Genomic DNA, 18,288 nt, shown 5'->3' on the forward strand with positions numbered 1-18,288 from the left:
GGGTAGCCGTCCAACCTGATCACAAGTGTTCTTATTCCCATGTACATCTTTCAGAAATAAAATAGTCTCCTTAAATTCTGTTTGGATTCCAAGAACTTGTAAATAGAACCAGCCTCTGCAGGTGAAACAGCACAATGGGTGAGCTTGATGCCATTGAACGGTCAAGTGCGATGAAGAGTGTCTGAAAGTTGAAATTAACTTTTTATTAGCATGACACAGCTGTGGGCTGTTTCATCCTGTCAGCAGCAAATTTCTGGTTCTCTCACTTGCCTTTTCATAGACCGCACATTGGTTCACCTCCAGCTATTCCTGCCATCCTAACAGGCACTGTCCTGCTCCTTGTCAGCTTTTTCTGGTCCTACCGCTTCTTTATGTGGCCTTTTGATGTTTCAAAAGAAGCGTGGAATGTGATAGACCTTTCATTTTCAAATGTGCTTTTACTGGCTTTGATGCCTTAGAAGAGCAATGGCCTGGAAAGATTGGGTGGAGAAGAAATGGGGGACCCGCTCTTCCAAGGGCTGACTGAGTAATCTTAGTGATGCTACCTTTTCCTATCTATCTCAAGAATGTGGGTTAAACAGTAAGTCTTCACCTTCCCAGAACTTGCTAGCCACCTGCCAAGTTTGTTGCCAAGACACCTGACAATATATAGACCTCCAGTGGTCAGACTCAAACCAGATCTGAAATATAATAATCCTTGGTTTGGCAGTGTAGCAGCGTGCATGTCCTTTTTTTTAAATTTCTCCCTTCTGAATAATTAGGGTTAGGTGGGCAGTTCATGCCTTGTTTTCTGTATACCTCGTCCATCTCCATTTGGTGACCCAAGTACGCATCTTGCTTTTGCCTGTGAGTATTTAAAGCCATGACCTCTTGAAAGAAATAACCTGAAACAGCTGAGAATGTATGAATATTTGCTCTGTTACGTGGTTTTCATTTCTGGAACATCATGTTTCAAATTGCGGTGGAAACAACAGGCCTCTTTATGGCATTCAGTAAAGTACATTTTGTTCTCAAAAGATTCGATGAGCTGAGATGCTATACCCAGTCTCTTAAGTATTAGGATAGAACAACAAAAAAATAAAAATTCAACCTAAATTGTAAATATTTCTGGTTTTAAAATATCTAGTTACTTAAATTTTCCATGATTTTAGCAGCTTGGGAAAGAGAAGTATTAGAATCTGCCTTGTGGAGCCTCGTCAAATTTAACAACAGTGAAAATATTCTCCCGAAAGGACATAAAGATGTCTGTGTTAACACCATTTGAACTCCTCCATTTGAATAACTGTAATCTCGCACAGTAAATCCACCAAAAAGTCAAATTCACAATTAAAAGTAGAGGCAAAAATCAATGCGCCAAAATCACTGCAAGGATAACAGAGTTTTGATTGTCTCATATTTAGGCTTGAACCACCGCTTCATTAGGTTTTTCCAAATTCATTGAATATTCTTGTCACCTTGAGAACGATGGTTCATTTGTCTTGTAGGGATCTAAGAAGAATATACAACGGACAAGTTAAATGAAAGCGCAATCTAATTACCTAAGGAAAATATACTCCATTTATTCAAATTACTGTTCTGTTCTGCAGCCTCTGTGAGACAATATGATATAGAATTGAGATGAGAGTCTTGCAGTTCTTTTACTCCTTGATGAAACTCTTCCAAAAGTGTTAATTTGGTGAATATGTGATGTTAAAAGTGACAGAGACTTAATAAACAGAACTGGGAAATATGTTCCAGCACCTATTGTAAATTAGAACAGATTCCGTTGTGAAAACTATAAGTCTTCAGAATAAAGCAGCACTGGAGACCCTGGTCATTTTGTGTGACCTCACAGGGCAAAGGTGATAAGGATTTGTAGTTCTAGGTTTCCCAGGGCAAGGACCCCTCCCTCACCTACGTGGATTCTTCCTTACTAGTGAAAGCTGCCCAATAAAAAATCCTCCAGGTGGTTGTATTCTTGACTCCAAGGGATAGATCTGGCGCTATACAGGTTTTTGTTGGGTATTTCTGAGTTATTTTAAAATTCTGTTTAATATTTTAAGAACCGAGTTTCACAATTATGGCACATTGTACAGTTGGTATAATAGACTTTAAAGAATTAGGCTTAGGGGTGCCTGGGTGGCTCAGTTGGTTAAGCGACTGCCTTCGGCTCAGGTCATGATCCTGGAGTTCCTGGATCGAGTCCCGCATCGGGCTCCCTGCTCGGCGGGGAGTCTGCTTCTCCCTCTGACCCTCCCCCCTCTCATGCTCTCTCTCTCTCATTCTCTCTCTCAAATAAATAAATAAAATCTTTAAAAAAAAAAATCCTCCTAAAAAAAAAAAAAGAGTTAGGCTTAGACATTTTATAACTGGAAGTCTGGCCATTCACCTTGTGGAGTTAGTGATACAGAATGTGAAATAAAATACCACAATTATGGAGAGGAATGTCAATTGCAAATGATGTTCTGCACTAAAAACTATGGAGACAATTACGCATTTGGGCTTTTGGTTCAGATTATTCCATGTTTAACAAGTGAGCTAGCCTGTTTTTCCTAAGTGCTTCTAGGAATTCCCTTTAAAGAAAAACACAAAGTTAGAAATATAAGAGAGTATAAGGACATTGGATAAAACCCAGAGGTCAAATATTTAAAACTAAAAATTAGCTAATTTAAAAATGGTCCAATAAATTTTATTTAAAATGCTGCCCTTGAGATGTGGCTTATTCCATACAGTTTGAATATTTTAGGTTATATGTTGAGAAGTGACATTGACTTTCAGTTCTAAAGGGGAATGTGCATTTCAGTCCTGCCGTAATTTTGAAGACTGTGTCTAATATTTTGAGGGCTTTCTATATATGTTTTTATATCTTAAAAAAGTATATGTATTCTCATTGTAGATGATTCAAACAATGCAGAGTACACGAAAAAATCCTATACCCCTCTCTTGCCTTCCATCCTTCTTTCCTATATTCTTTCCTATGAGTGTTACACATTCTTGCATCTTCTTTTCTATCCATTAGAATGTATTCATACATACCCTGCTATGTATATACTTACACATATGAACACATAAATATTTTTTAAAATACAAGGAATTAAGTATATAAATTGTTATGTGACTTGCAACTTGCTCCCCACCCCGAAATATGTTTCTATATTTTTCTGTATTGGTCCATTTTGGTCCATCTCATTCTTCTTAATGGCCATATAATATTCCATGGCATGAATGTGCCATAATTTATTTAACCACTCCATTTTTTGGTGATCATTAAGATTGCTTTTATTTATTTATTTATTTTTTAGCTATTTGATATGATGACAAACATCAACGTACGTACATGTTTGTGAACTTAAAGGAGAATTTCTTTCAATAGATTCCTAGAAATGGAAATGCTGCATCAAAGGGCATGCACACTTTAAGGCTAGATAAATTCTGTTGGGGTTGATATGCAGTTGGTATGTATTCGGAGGACTGTACTGCCAGGACATTATCACCTGGTTATAGCTGGCATGTGTTTTGATGAATTAGGGCCTATCCCACATTGGATATTAAATACCTTGAATTTCATCCCTGAAATTGCCTTCCTAAAAGATTTCATTAATTTATACTCTTCCCAGAAGTGTACAAGAATGACTGTCTTTGCCTTCCTCATCCTCACTTAGGATGTCTTTTTAACTATTGTCAATCTGAGAGATGAGAAATTAAAAATGGAGAGTTGCTTTTTAATGGGCATAACATATAAGTTACACAAGATGAGTAAGTTCTAGATCTGCTGCACAACATTGTGTCTATAGTTAATAATATTGTATTATGCACTTAAAAATTTGTTAAGAGGGCAGATCTCATGTTAAGTGTTCTTACCACAATAAATAAATATTATATTTTAAATCTTTATAATGCCCTGATTACTAGTGTGGTGGTATCTTTTCATAAGTTTATTGGTCATTTTTGGTTCTTCTGGGAATTACATCTTTATTTGCTGTGTTTAATTTCTACTGAGTTGTTTGACTTTTCTTACTTGATGGACAAATGATTTTTATATATTGTAGACATTAAGCTTTTGTAAAATATGTTATGGATGTTTTCTGTCAGTTGCTTGTATCCAACTTTGCGTTCGGAGACTTTGTTGTAAAGATACTTTAAAATTTTTTTAAAAACCACTTTGTTGAGGGGACGCCTGGATGGCTCAGTCGGTTAAGCATCTGACTCTTGATTTCAGCTCAGGTCATGATCTCAGGGTCCTGGACTGGGCCCCTTGCTCAGCAGGGAGTCTGCTTGTTTCTCTCTCCCTTTGCCCCTCCCGCTGCTCATGTGCACACACACACACACTTTCTCTCTCTCAAATAAATACATAAACCTTTAAAAAAACCCACTTTGTTGAGATATGATTGATATACAAAAAGCTATGACTTCTATCCACCATTTGTCTTCTGACTTTCCATTCTACCTTGTGTTCCAGGGTAATTAAGCTTAATTTCCCCTGATCAGACCATTTTGTTTCATGTCTGCATACATGGAGCCCTGTCTTCCTTGCTTCAGGACTTCAGTGTCTAGCTCAGTTCCAGATACATGACACAGGGGTTCTTAACCCACAGTAAATGAATCAGAATCTGTAAAGTCCCTGAAATTGATATGTGATATTTTGTGCATTTGAGAATATGTGTATATGTCATTTTTTTCTAGGATGAGTGTCCATCAAATTTCATCAGATTTTGAAAGTGGACCATAAGCCTTAAAAGGCAGTTATAGGTTACTGATGGAAATATCGAATAAGAATTTGTTGAATTGAATTTGCAGAATCCATTTGAGTGATTAATTTTTCCTTAGGCTGACACAGTTGACTAATATATGTGTGTTTGTGTTTATGTTTATGTATAATAGAAAGGGGATAAAAACCCATATAGTTCATTTAGATGAGAGTAAGATTTATTCACTGGTAGCTTTAATTACATCTCCTTATTCTAATTTAAGTGAACTAATGCAATTTTAGAAAAGATCATGACAAAAATACTTGCACATGTCCATGTTCTATCCATGATAGAACAAAAGTTTGTCTTTTAATAGAGAGTCCTTGATAATTAACTATGCTTTTCTCCTCACTTACTGTGTGGACTAACAGGATTGATTGTTTTGATTGACTTAAGTCTGTTCCAGATCAATAAACAATACAATTGGCTTTTTCCATCACTTCATTGACTGAATCAACTGGCTATTTTGGTTCCAAAAAGAAAGCCTCATGCCTTTAATCCATATATTCCCTGTTGGAGGCTAGTCTGTGTTGAAGTTTCAGTTCAGGAACCTTGAGTTTCGTGTCAATGAATTTTCTAATTTTGTTGCCTTGGGACAATCTCCCTGTTTCTGCCCCAGTGACTTAAAATTATCTAGTCAATCTTAGCTTTTTGTAAATGTGTTGGTGCTGGGTATCATTCAGACTTATCTATATATAACATTTGAAAAATTAGTGACCGGGGTAAACAGTGATGATATATGATGTTCTAATTAGGACAATAAATTAAGAGAATAGAGTTAGTAAGGCAATCCCCTATAGGCCTTCTTCATTAATATTACATATTTAAATATATCAGTCATTTCATTTAAAATTAAAAACAAATTAGTTTTATTTCTAAATATTTTGGTAAGTACTAACACTTAATGTCTAATAAAAAAAAGTTCAAAATACATAGTGAATTTGTTAGCCATACACCACACTGAGTAGACTGGTCACATTTATGTTCTTTTTTTATTAAATACTTCATTTTTAAAAAATTATTTATTTATTTGTCAGAGAGAGAGAGAGCACAAGCAGGGGGGAGCGGCAGGCAGAGGGAGAAGCAGGCTCCTGCTGAGCAAGGAGCCCGATGTGGGACTTGATCCCAGGACCCTGAGATCATGACCTGAGCCGAAGGTAGACACTTAACTAACTGAGCCACCTGGGCATCCCTAAATACTTCACTTTTTAAGCAGTTTTAGGTTACAGTAAAATTGAGAGGATGGTACAGAGAGTTCCCATACACCCTTTGCCCCCACACATGCATAGTTTCCAACCTTATTGCCAACATTCACCAGAATGGAACTTTTTTTTTTTTTTAAGTTTTCTTGGGGTCTTTTTTTTTTTAAAGATTTTATTTATTTATTCATAAGAGACAGAGAGATTGAGAGGCAGAGGGAGAAGCAGGCTCCCCGCTGAGCAGGGAGCCCGATGCGGGACTCGATCCCAGGAGTCTGGGATCATGACCTGAGCCGAAGGCAGATGCTTAACCATCTGAGCCACCCAGGCGCCCCCAGAATGGAACATTTTTAACAAGAACCCACACTGACACATAATCACCCAAAGTCCATAGTTTACTTACGGTTCATTCTTGGTAGTGTATATTGTATGGATTTGGACAAAAGTATAGTGCATTTGTCTATATATTTATATATATATATAGAGAGAGAGAGTATTTTTACAGTCCTAAAAATCCTGTTTTTCACCTGTTCCTCTCCTCCTCCTGCCCTGACAACACTGATCTTTTTCTTGTCTCCACAGTTTTGTTTTTTCCAGAATGTCATATAGTTGGAATCATATAGTGTGTAGACTTTTCAGATAAGCTTCTTTCACTTAGTAGTATGCATTTAAGATTCCACCATGTCTTTTCATGGCTCGATAGCTCATTTCTTTTTAATGCTGAACAATATTCCATTGTCTGGATGTACCACAGTTTATTCATTCACCTACTGAAGAACATCTTGGTTACTTCCTAGTTTGGGCAATTATGAATAAAGCTGCTATAAACATCCATGTGCAGGTTTATGTGTGAACATAAGTTTTCAACTCCTTTGGATAAATACCAAGGATTGCAATTGCTGGATTGCACGGTAAGAGAGTATGTTTAGTTTTGTAAGAAACCACCAAAGTGTTTTCCAAAATGGCTGTATCACTTTGCATTACCCCAGGCAATGTATGAGGAGTTCCTGTTGCTCTATATCCTTTCAATATTTGGCTTTGTCAGTGTTTTGGATTTTGGCCATTCAAATAGATATGTAATGGTAATTCATTATTTTAATTTGCATTTTCTTGATGACAGATGATCTGGAAATTCTTTTCATATGCTTATTTGCCATCTGCATATCATCTTTGGTGAGGTATCTGTAAAGGTCTTTGGCCCATTTTTAATTAGGTTGTTTGCTTTCTGATGGTTGAGTTTTAAGAGCTCTTTGTTTTAGGTAAGTCCTTTATCAGATAAGTGTTTTGTAAATATTTTCTCTTAGTCTGTGGCTTGTCTTCTAATTCTCTTGACATTGTCCTTTACAGAGTAGATTTTTTTTTTATTTTAATGAAGTCTAGTTATTAATCTTTCTTTTACGGATTATGTCTTTGGTGTTATATCTCAAAAGGCATCACCAAACCCAAGATCACCTAGATTTTCTCCTATGATATGTTCTAAGAGTTTTATAGTTTTGCATTTTACACTTAGGTCCATGATCCATTTTGAGTTAATTTTTGTGAAGATGTGGGTCTATGTCTAGATTTATTTTTTTGCATGTGGATGTCCAGTTGTTCCAGCACCCTTCATTGAAGAGACGATCTTTGCTTCATTTTATTGCATTTGCTTCTTTGTCAAAGATCAGTTGGCTATATTTATGGCTATATATATATATATATATTTCTTTATGTTCTTCAGATTCCTTGTTTATACTTATACTCATCATTGAGCCAGACATGGTGTCCTCCTGGAATCCATATGTCAAGCTATTTTGTAGGGGAAAAGTGGGAAATAAGTAGATAAGCAATAATTTTTTCTACTTGAACTCAGGCACCCAAAAGATATTAAAGGGACTGTCCAGTGTCATTTATCTTCTAATATTACAAGCTAGTAAAATATTATGTTTGTCTCTTCCTTTTCTGTTTCTCTCTATTGGTATCCCCTTAGTGATGTTGACTTTGACATAGGGAAACTGGAAGGAATTCGGTACTGTCTTATGAAAGGACTGTGAAAAGTGAGATTCTTTTTTATTATATCTGCAGATTCAAAAAGTTAGTGTAAATACACATATTCTATTATTGGGTTTGAACATCAAATTACTTTGTGTTTCATTATATTGGTGGCTTTGAAGTAAAAACTAAGTTTTGGCTGCAGTATTTCTGAGAAAATGACTTTTGCCTTAAAATCTGTTCTTGTAATCTACAAGGCTCAAGTATAAAGGTACAAATGAGACAGGAAGTCTTAACAAATTGTGAAGACCCATTTGGAGCATCCTATTCAATTGAGAGTCCCTTGAAGTTAGGGTCTTCTGGTGTCATGTCATGTATCTTTAACACCTGGTTCAAATTCTGGCATATATTTGATGCTCAGGTAATACTTAAATGACTAGAAGAATAAAAGAAAGAATAAATGAAACAGTTTCCTCAAACAGAGTCATAAAATGTGTCATGATCATCCGGAAGCACTGGTGAAGTATTTACTTTGTGTCAAGAGTGAGGGTTGCCACCCATGTTATCTTATTGTATTTCACATTATAGATAAAGAACTAAAGTTCAGTGGGTTTAAAGGACTTGGTATTACAAGGCGGATTCAAAATTTAAACCCAGTGCATTTCTCACAGTTACTATAAATCTATTAATAGAGACTTAGATTTGCATTTTCCCAGCAGGATGGGGGGAGGAGGCAAATTACAACTGAGCCACCACTGAAATAGAATAATCTTGATATCTTTGAATGAAGTAGGAAGCTAACAGAAGCATAAATGTTACCTCTAGCCCAGTAACCTAAGTGCCAATGAGCCCCTTACAATGGTGCTCTCACCTCCTCATTCTCCATCTTTCTTTCTCCATTTACCATTTATGACATTTTTCTGTTAATATACTCACTGATATGTTCACTGAATTTTCCACTGCACCTATTCCTTGTGCCTTCATTAACTTTATTGCTTGTGAGAAAGAGAGGGCATAATTTCTAGTAAACTAACAGCTATCAGAATAAATCCAAGCAGCAGCTATAGGATAAAAAGATAATAGGTAATAGTGGGAGGGAGATATAAATGATCTTTGAAAACAAAAGTGAATTATAGTATTCATTAACTCCTGATTACCAAAGTGTTCCACTTCTAACTCTGTACATCCTACACAGAATTAATTTGGAATCCATTTGTGTTCTTTAATTTCACAAAATCACTGTTCTTCTATCATCTATAGTCCCAGAAATGATTTACTTTTTTATTTCCCCTCATAGTTAAAGGATTTTTACATTCAACCTCAAAGGTTTTTGATTTGGGAACTGTCTCACAGAGAAAGTTGAGCAGAAGGGAGACCATAAGTTAGTCTCTAAAGGCAAAACAGAGGTGAGAGTTGTTTTATGAAAGAAAAAAATGATTATGGAAATTATTTTGATACAACCTTCTTCTTTTTTTTTTATACAGGTAATCTTTCCTGTGGCTAGAGTTTTATGGTTCAGCATTTTTAGATGTAAATATTTTTTCCTGACCATGGCATAAATAAGTTTCGAATAGCACAGAGGTATACTTGGTTTAAAATAAGTGACCTCTCATTTACAAAGCTGCCTGAAAGATGCAGTGAAACAGAGAGTCAGAGTGTGAGAAGTGGCAATGTTTATTATTTATCAGGCTTCTCCCAGGTCCCCATTGGCGTTCACGAGCTTGGCTGTCTCTGCACTTGCCACATTAATCATTTTCTCTTTTAAATTCAGGAGCATCATGCAAAGTGTACAGGGTCAAAGACAAGGTAAAACAATGAGAAAGTCAATTATGGTAAATAAGTCTCTGATAGTAAGTTAGAGGTAGTTCTGTGATGATTTTGGCATCAGCCATTAAAAATGGTCTGCTTTCAATTTACATTACAGATAACTGTATTTATAATCTCTATTGGTAAAAACCTATGCCTGCTAAGGTGATAAGGTATACAATTTTTGTTCCGTTTAGAATAATTTTAAATGTAAATATGCAGAATCTCTGGAGATATCAAATACTGTGCTTATATGGGAGGGATTTTTGTAACAAGAATGCAGAGATACTTGCCTGAAGGTGATAGTTGGCTTCTCTGCTTGTACCATCAACTATCCGCAGGTCTGTCTATTGTATACAGATTTTGGTCATTTAAAGAAGGATATAGGTTGAATCTGAACATTTCCCTCTTTGCAAAGTATTGTTTCTTCCCAGAATAGAAGAAAGAATGGAAACTAAATTTTGTACAAATAAATCCTGGTTCAGGAAGTCAGAGCAGGTAGTGGTGTCTACTATTTTCAGAGAAAAGGACTTTTAACATCAACAAATTTCACTATCTCTCTACTCATAATAGAAACCTACTAGACATTTAGTAACACATTCAACACATGTCTGTGTCATTTTCAAGATTTGTGTGCATTTGGGCAATTGCAGCACACGTATGTGTGAAACGGATTTGATCTACAAGCAGTGTGACGTAAAATAGCATTCTCCGCACCGTCATCTCATCCAGCTCCATGGCTGCATTCTCTCTGGAACATGCTCACCTCATTCTTGCTCAGGGTCCTTGCACTTCCTCTCCTTGGAATTCCTCTCCAAATCTTCACAAGACTAGCTCTTTCTTATTGTTTTGGATTCAGTGCAAATGTTTCCTATACAAAGAACCCTTTCTATGGCCACTCAGTCCAGAACAATACTCCTACCCCCTCCCTCCCAATCATTCCCTGTTACATTACCTGCCTTATTTTTTCGGTAGCACTTATTGCAATTGGCAGGTATGCCATTATATATTAGCTATGCTCCTTTGCTAGACTATTCTCCACAAGAGCAGAGACCTTGCCTGACTTGTTTCTGCAATAGCCACAGGTCTTCCTGATAAATACTCATCAGAATTTGTTGAATTAATGAAAGGAAGTATGAATCAGTTTGTAGAATTCTTAAAAATCACCAAATTTTTCAGCCTACAAACCGGGAAATAATTGGCTTAGATTCTTCTTTTTACATAAAGTCCCAACTGACTAATAAATTGTATAGCTAGATATTTAATGAATATTATCTTGTTGTCTCAGAATGTTTAATGATGTCCCAAAGTTGAGGACAAAATATTCTACAGAGAGGTTTTATATAGATCTCTAAAGCACTTCTTAAAAGGCAGCCAAACTATCAACCCTGCTTCCCCACCTCCAGCCCATATTCTCTCTCACTAGAGTCCAGAGAACAGTGGATGAGGGAGAGGGGAAAGAGGCTTCCCTCATAAGGCAATTGAGTGGTGCTCTAAGACCCTTAGTGGGGGAGTCAGACTCCTGGCCTGGAGACTTATGAAACTGTAAGTTGTATTTTTTGAGGCTGCCCCAGGTACTGCTACTGGAACAGAAAGCTGGAGAGCTCTTTGTAGACCTGATAGGAGTTTCCTGAAGTCTTTGGGGGCACAGAGACTGGTGACTTTGTTTGGGAGAAGTATGAAGGCTGGAGGTGGCTAGAATTGCTTTCACTTCTGGGCAGGGTGAGCCTCAGTGAATTCACCTGGGTTAATAGAATCAATATAGGTAGCCAAAATAAAGCCATCTTTAATAATCTCACCCAAGAGAATGGCCCAACACTAAGGGCTCCCAGTAGAGAGATGTTGTGTGTGGTTAACTGCTTGAGGGCAGCTAGAGGGTGTACTATCCACATCAGAGAGTGGTACAGAGTGGGGACTGGGATGTTAAAAACCACCTCGACCCACACTTCAAGGAGACTTGCTTTTGGATGCTTTACATGGCAGAGAGCATTCAATAGTCAAGGGACAATTACATAACACCAGCTAAGTAAAAAGACTGGCTCTTTAGCTCTTACCCTTCCCCCCCTCAGCAACTCACACCTTACTGTTGGTCTACAGCAGTGTTTCTCACTTTTTTTTTTTTTAAATAAATGATGGAGCCCTTTTTTAGTTTTTCCCCCAACTTTCTCCCTACCCCCGCAAGTTGTTAATACCATAGATATGTTGTTTGCCTATGTACTGTGGCCCTTTAGAGGGCCATGAACCATTAGAACATCTAACATTTTTTTCAACCTTTAAGAACTAATTTTCATCTTTTGGGTATAATATCATTTCCATTAAGAATGTATGGTCTAGAGCAGTAATTCTTAACCAGGGTGATTTTGCTCCCAGGGGACATTTGGTGGTATCTGGAGACATTTTTTGTAATTCAATTGAGATCAATTGGGTAGAGGCCAGGGATGCTGTGAAACATTCTAGGATGTACAGGGCAGTCTCCTACAACAAAGAATTACCTAATCCAAAATGTCAGTGGTGCTGGTGTTGAGAAATCCTAGCACAGAGTCTGGAACTTCTAGACTGCACATCCAGAGTAAGGTTATGCTAAAAGGAGGGGAAAAGCTTTGAATTAGTTCAGAGATAAATTTTTTGGAATTGATTGGAGTTTTGAAAAAACAAGAAAATGATTCAAAAGCTATGGAGTCTGAGCCCAGTGGAATCACAGGGCAGAAGAGGAAGATTGGATGGAATGAACCAGAAGGCAGTGTGGGAGAATAAAACCATTCCCTGATTATACTCTCCTGAGTTCACTTTTAAATCAACTGATTACATTTGTAACAAAATGGGTCTGTAAGTCAGTGGTTCAGAATTCATAACTAATTCTGCAAATGGGTATTAGGTCCTTAGACCAGCTCATCAAAGCCCACCATGCAATGCACCTAAATGACTGTACTGATAGAATGTGGCACATGGCCGTCCTAGACGGCTGTGTCTTGTGGAATGGGATTGTGTCTTTTTACCATTCTTGCTCCAATCAGGACTGTATTTAATGTGACCTATGGCAGGCAGGTGGGACAGTAGGTGTGAGGGCTAGGGAAAGTGTCATTGGTATAGTATAGAGGGATCTGGACTTTCTGCTGAGGAGGTTGTTTTCCTTCCAGAATGACTCCTTCCTAAAAAACACCTCTCAGCCTTTCTAAGACATTTATTTGTAACATAACATGTTGCATATCTAAGTAAAAAAGAAAGCTTCCTTTCCTCTCTAACAAGTCATAGGACAAGATCAGCCACATCAGGGGGAGGGAAAACAGCTCCACCTTGAGAAGAGCAGTGAAATCACTTTATAAAAATGGGAAGAATTGATGAAACTATTTTTGCAAACAATCTACTAGAGAGAGAATTTACTTTACCACTATGTCCATATATAGCAATACTGGAATTTACTTGTGTGTTTAAGAATAGGATCTTCTGAGAATGACTGAACAGTCTACAGGAAAAACAATACAATTTACTACACATAAATGCTTGACCTATTTTAGAGTATAATAGAGTATACAAGATATACAGTAGTTTCTATTATCTGTCTCCCATTCCTCTTCACTAAGGAACAGAATTGGTATAATCCCATCTAGAGCCTCTCTATGCCCTACATTGTTCTTGTCCTACACAGTTAAGCTGTCTGTAGGACTTCCGTTTCAGAACCCTATTGCTATAATATGATCTTTACTTATGCACTTGTTTAAGATCCTATCCTTGAGGACTCAGAGTAAACCCATAGTACAGTGAGTCTGTAGTGTTAAAAATCTAGTCTGAAAGTTCTGTGTGTGTGTTCTCTGCCAGAATCTGACTTTTGTGCTCTGGCACAGCTTTCTTTCTTCATGTCATAAAAACAAGAGTGGTTTAAAAAGACTCTAACAGAATCTGATGGAATTCCTGCTTGGAATCTGAACTGCAAATAAATCCTGCATTTGCCCAGAGCTGTGACAATTCTAGTGTGTACCTGATATAATGCTTTGGGCTGCAAGTAAAGTACCTACTCAGATTGGCTTAGACGAATAAACAAATTGATCATCTCCTATAGCCTCAGGTTTGATTCATTTAAGAGCTCAATGGTGGGCCCAGGTTCTGTCTCTCACAGAGTTAACTCTAATCTCTCACTTTTATCTAGCAGGAGAGAGAAAGAGAAAGAAAAAGAGAGAGAGAGAGAGAGGAAACTTCTCCCCCAAACATGGACATCTTCCATTCAGTCTTATTAAACCAATTTAGGTCACATGTCCATTCCTAAAGCATTGACACGTCCCTGGAATACCCTAACCTGATTGGCTGAGGCTGACCTTGAATTACCTCTGGAGTCAGGGATGTCATCTTCCCTGGCATCACAAATGGGAAGGGATCACTGAATAAAATTTGGGTTCTGATAGAAAGGTAGAATGGGCAAAAGATGCTGAGAAGGCAACCAAAAAATGCCTTTTATAGTCTTACATAGTAAACATCTTCTGAAAAACAGTAGTTCTGGATAATGCTTTAACTGTAGTAACTAAAACTAAAATGGATAGAACTAATAATTAAAGGGAAAATTAGAAAGTTTCAAAAGTTTTATTTAAAAAATAAGGAGCTAATATTACTGAGTTTTACTTATTTGCTTTGAACAACGTTCCAGTACATGTCCCCCTCCCTTCTTTTCTGCTCAGTATTACATATACAGACAAAAATGCACGTACATGGTGTGGTGTGTGCTTAGGTCCCCTAAAAGTAAAACATAATTCATCAACATTTTAGAGGAAAGCCCTGATTTGTTCTCAAGTGTTTTCTTTCCCAAACAAGGCTATTATTGGCATCTACCAAAGGCCACCAGATGAAAGTGGTTGGAGATGGGGAGATGCAGTGAAAGAGAGGATCTGGATGTGAGTTATTCTTTCTTACCGTCATCCCTTCTTCTTTAATCTCCAATGGGCACTTGAAGGTAAACTCCCTGAGAGCAAGGTCTTGTTTGGTTCCCTGCTGTGACATTAGCACCTAGAACAGCACCTGATACAAAATAGATACTTGGTAAACTAATGTTGAATTAATTGCTACAAACTCTCCCAGGTGAAACACTGAAGTGAGGACAGTTATAGGAAAAAGAAAGTCTTAAAATCTGTGAGCAGGAGGGGGGGTTCTGGGAAAGGAAACACCACCTTCTCAGTTGGTTATTGGCAAGGTCAGGACCACTTGAACAACTCCCCTCAGATTGCTGGGTTCTTTTTAATTAAGCAGAAATAAAACTAACCAGATATTTCTTCAAAGAATAAAACATCCTTAGTTTAATGAGGGGATTTTAAGGAGAGATGTAATTAAGATTCATGGATTTTTGTCATGTTACATGTAGCTTTTAGCTTTTCCTGAAGAAAATGTATTAGACACAGAGTAAATAAAGCACCTGTGTGTTTTGTTTGTAGATGTTGATGTGAATGTCTGCTCTTTGATGCTGGTACTGTGGAATTTAGATACAAACATTTGATAAAAGCTAAATTCTCAGTGTCCACACAACCCTTTGATGCCTCACTATTAAGTGAATGAGATCCTTTGGTTCGGGGCAGGGATGGTAAATAGGGTGACTACTTCACTTTGCCTGAATAATTTTATTAGACTAGATGTTAGGGTCATTTCCTTTGGGAGTCCATTGATTGTTGTTGCTCAAGTTAATTCAATATCCAACGCCCAGGCTGCCATAATGGAGGTATGGTCTCTTGGGATTGTTAACAGTGACCACACAGAACCTTAGTATATATGTCTTCAGGAAGAGCACGACTATTATCTGTGAGAATACCTCTTCTTTAGTGAGGAAGGACAATTAGCGGTAGGTCTGCACTAGGCTCTCCACATGTATTTCTGAGTAATCCTTACCCAAATGCTATGTGGTAGGTGTTTATTTTATTTCTACCCTTGTCCTCCTATAGTCTATTACTAACACAGCAGCCAGAGTGATCCTATTCAAATACAAGTCAGATCGTGTCACTCCTCTTCTCAGACCTTCCAGCAGCTTCCTGTCTCTCACAATAAAAGCCAAAGTCCTTGCTTTAACTTACAAGCCCTATGATTTGTTGCCTCCCCTTTCTCTCTCTGACTTCATCCTCTCTCCCTCCATGCATGTTGCTCTATAAACTGCACTGGCCCCTGTGCTTTTTTTCTTGAAAATCCTATCTCAGGGTTTTCATACATTTTGTTCCTTCTGCTTGGAATTGTCATTTTGAAGACGGTCCCATGGGTAGCAGCCCACTTTCTTCAGGTTTTTACTTGAAAGTCACCTTCTTACCAAGGACTTTCCTAGCAATTCTGACTAAAATTTCACCAAACCTCTCAATCAGCCAACATTTCCTATCTTCCCTTCCAACTATAACTTTTTATTTTTTTGGCATCACATTTACCTACTTGCTCTGTTAATTGTCTTCCCACTTAGAATGTAAGCCCCACAAAGGTAAGGATTTTTCTCTCTTTTCTAATCACTCCCACAACCCTATACCCGGCAACTACAACAGCACCTGGACCACATGAGACACACAATAAATATTTATTGAAAGCTGAATGATTCCATTCTTTCAGTCATCAGATATTTATTCTGCATTTACTAAAAGCCGGGCATTATGCTAGGCACTTGTAAAACAAAAATGAACCAGAAAGACAAGGTTTCTAACCTTATAGACTTTAAGATCAAGAGAGAAAAGAAACAATTAAGCAAGTGCTCATTTTATACACGTGGACTCTAAGTTTCACAGAAAGTAGTGGAATTCTCCAATGTCCACTTTCATTAAGTGGCACAGCTGGGATGAACTCCCAGGAATTAAAAATTACAATGTCAGCTCTCTTTCTTTTATGTTGTGCTAGGATTGACATAAATACATTTTTCTTCTTTTTTTAAAAATACATTACTAATTGCACATGTTTGTGTGTACTCACAATGCCCTTCATTGAGCAGAAATTTTGTTGCTGTTTGCATCTATTGGGATTGTTCTCAAAGGTATTAAGGATTATCATTAGATGAAGCTCATCAATCATTATTATTGTGGATAAGCTTCATTTGATCTGCCCTTCAAGAACATCAAAATAAGAATAACAACTATTTCATCTCACTTGTTCTAAATAAAGAAAAAAAATCCCTTAGCTTCTTATTTGCATGGGACAGTGTGAAAACAAAATCTTCCAAGTGCTTCGCGCTAGGAATTCTTTTTGAAGAGGTTATGTTGGCTATTAAATTTCAGCTTTATGTAGTTGTTATAAATTTTTAAGTTTGACATTTTTGATCAGAATAAATACTTAAAATGGTACCTATTTAGAAGTCAATTTTCACTGCTAACTTTTGTTAGGTTATGGATTTTCACTGAGAAAGCAAAGCTTTTCAAAAAACTAATTTTATGTATGTTTTTTAAGAAAAGAAATTAAACCCAAGCAACAACAAATTTTAGACATTGCTTCATGGTCTATCTCAGGAGATAAATGTGTACGTCAGTCTCTACATTTGGAAATATATCCCATCACACAGGAAAGGCTTATCACCTCCACTGCCATTTGATGCTATAGTCTCGAGACCAAGACTTTGCTGTCTTTAAGGACAAATAACAAAAGATGCTGTTGAAAAAAGTTCTACCAGGTTCATACTGTTCCTTATAGAATGCAAAAAGCCTTGACTTTAGTAATATTCTTGTCGTTCTCATACCTCATGATTTTTTTGAAAATGCGTGTGAACAGGACATGGTTATCTCTGGCTTTCCTTTCTTTAATCCTTTCAACTTCACTCTTGGTGAGGAGGGATATTTTAGTGTACAAATATGGTCTGAATTAACAGGAGATGACCTTTTTTTTTTATTTTTTGTCGGTGTTAGGCTCTGAAGAAGAGTCACTATACTTCTCCGGCTGGAACTGGGAAGAGATCAAAGAGCTAGCTGCAGGATAAAGCCAGGACCCTGGAGGAGGGAAAGAGAATGGGAGCAAGGGAACCAAGGGAAAGGGACTTCCAGCTGACCCTCCAGATGTCCCAAGCCATACACGCAGCATCTTACATCAAAGACATTACATATGTTGTATTAGTAATTATCCTGTCTGTGGGTTCCTAGTAAAGACATGGTCATCACATGACATGAAAGTTATGTGCGTTTCTCAAAAACCTGAAAGAAAAATGCTTTGATATAAACAGGATACTATTACATTTAAATGAGGGTATGAAGAAATGATTATTTGATATGATTTCCCCAAAATCATGGTAGTTCCATGGAAAGTAATAGGAAAATTGTAAAGGTTTGCAGATGGGCTAAAATGTTCACCCAATACTTCTTCAATGTCATTAGTGCTAGCATCAAAATATCACTGCCTAACTAACTCAAGTTTGTGCTAAGTGTGCACAGAGTGAAGCCCACAGCCCTTGCTTTCATAGCGCTCTATAGGGATGGGAGAGTCACGGTTACCTCTCTTCTAGCTGAAGGAAAGCATAATGGCATATTTTAGTCCTCTAAAATTAGTCAGTTGATCGGTATGTTGCTTTTGGAATGAAAGTCTCCAAAGTCTTCTGAATAAGAGAACATAATCTCTCATTATGCAATCTTACAAGTTCCAAGAAAACATAACACCAAATTTTAAGA

Source organism: Neomonachus schauinslandi, chromosome 2 (genome assembly GCF_002201575.2).
Source record: "Neomonachus schauinslandi chromosome 2, ASM220157v2, whole genome shotgun sequence".
NCBI classification, from domain to species: Eukaryota; Metazoa; Chordata; class Mammalia; order Carnivora; family Phocidae; genus Neomonachus; species Neomonachus schauinslandi.